Consider the following 2,343-nt stretch of genomic DNA (forward strand, 5'->3'; position numbering starts at 1 on the left):
TCTGTTAGCTGAAATATGTCAATTGTTATGCCGTCTATTCCTGAGCCTTATTTTTTGCTATTCTAGTTTTTGTTCTATTATATTTTTGCTAGTATGTTACTGTTACACAAATATGCTATTTAGATTACCATGACTGTGTAGTAAATTTTTAAATACAGTATTGTCTGTCTCCTTCAATAATGTGTCCCTTTCCAAATTAAGTTGATTACTTTTCCATCTTATTGAAGAATAAAGATAGCACTTTCATTTGAAGAATAATTATGGAATCCAGGTTGTGCCAAAAAGTCTGGAGGACAACTACCTGGACAACTATGGGGTTGGGGAGAAATCTTTATTTATTCCCATTTTTTTAAAAATAAGGTGACTGTACTGAGTGTGAAATCACAGAACAATGTCACTAATATGACACACAAGCAAAATCCTGCTGAAGATTATTTAAAAAAATGACTGGAACAGTACATCAATAGAGAAATACCGAAAATACAAGCCAGATTTAGAAGAGGCTGTGGGACTAGAGACATTATTGCAAAGGTCAGGTGTATCTTGGCTAAAAGTAAAGAATACCAGAGGAATGTATATCTGTGTTTCATTGACTATGCAAAGGCATATGACTGTGTGGATCACAACAAATTGTGGCAAACCTTGAGAAGAACGAGAATCTTCGAGCACGTGACTGTTCTCACGTGAAACGTATACTTCGGCCAGAAAGTCCTCAGAATAGAGCAAGGAAACACCGCATGGTTCAAAATCAGGAAAGAAGTGTGTCAGGGATGCATTCTGTCCCTGTACCTTTTCAATCTGTATGCTAAACAGATCATTCAGGAAGCAGGGCTTTATAAGGAGGAGTGTGGCATCAAGATGGGAGGGAGACTCATTAACAACCTACAATAATCAGATGGCACAAGCTTGCTTGCTGAAACTGAAGAAGACCAGAAGCACTTGCAAAAGGTCAAGGACTATAGTCTTCAATTTAGAGATGTGTCCTATCTCCATATCTTTTTAATCTATATGCAGAACAGATAATTCAAGACGCTGGACGTTATGAGGAGGAATGCGACATCAAGATTGGAGGAAGGAAGAGGCACTGCACATCAGGAAGAGGTGTTGTGCTTCAAGAAGAGATGCTGTGTGTCAGGAAGGGGTGCTGCACATCAGAAATAGGCATTGCAAGAGGTGCTGTGCCCACGGTACTTTGGGAGAAACACTGTTGTTTATCTACACCTTAAGCTCAAGCGGAAGGGAGTGGGACAGCTTGAGTGAGGCAAAGACACCAGTTCTGGAAGGGAACAAAAGGCTTCCAGGTTTCCCATTCAGGTACTTTGGAGGAATCACTGCTGTTTAGCTACACCATGTGGGGCCACTCAAGCTCAAGTGGAAGGAAACAGGACAGTTCAAGTGAGGTGAAGATGCCAGTTCTGGAAGAAAACAACAGACTTCCTGGTTTCCCATTCAGATAATTTGGGGGAAATACTGTAGTTGGGCACAAGAAGGGAGCACAAATATACAGATCCTTCACAAAACATTGCCATATTCTGAGTCACTATATAGTTACAACAATCTAACAGCCACTAAGAAAAGACTCAAATAATGTCAAGAAAGGAGCAGTCTGCCTCAGTCACCATGAAAAAAAACCAAAACAACCTTTCTTTAACAAAAGCAGATCCAATGAATATACCAAATAGAGAGAACCAGAAGAAATATGTTGATGTGGAGCTATTTGAACAGTTACAGAAGATGCAAGTGATGGAAGAAATAATTTAGAAAACAAATGCCCCAGAGACAACAATCCAGAAGAAATATACTGATAAGGAACAACTTGAACAGCTATAGAATAAAATTCAAAAGAACAGAAAAATAATACATAGTATAGATAAAGAGGTACAAGAACTTAAAAAATCATCACAAGACAGAGGGTAGAGCCAATACAGTACTGGAAATAACAGAAAAGCATGAAAATGCAATCTAGGATATTAAGACTGAAATTGTAGAAGTATACAACACTCTGGAAAGAAAAAAAAAAGAACAAAAGAGATGGAAGAGAGGATCAGTAAACTCAAAAGACAAGAGCCTCACTGGAAACAAACTAGAAGAAAAATCAGAGATGAGTCAGAAAGAAAAATGAATAACATATTAGAATCATGTAGGATGACATCAAAAGGAATAGCATACATATGATTGGAATTCCAGAACAGGGGAGTGACAGGAAAATCACTGAGAAAATTGTGGAAGAAGTACTAGAAGAAATTTTCCCAGGTATTTTGAAGAATGAGTAAATCTATGTTTAAGAAGCACAGTGAACACCAAACAGAATTGATCGAAAAAGAAAAACATCAAGATATATCA

This window comes from Elephantulus edwardii, unplaced genomic scaffold (assembly GCF_000299155.1).
Source record: "Elephantulus edwardii isolate Elephantulus edwardi_28Jun2011 unplaced genomic scaffold, EleEdw1.0 scaffold00042, whole genome shotgun sequence".
Classification (NCBI taxonomy): domain Eukaryota; kingdom Metazoa; phylum Chordata; class Mammalia; order Macroscelidea; family Macroscelididae; genus Elephantulus; species Elephantulus edwardii.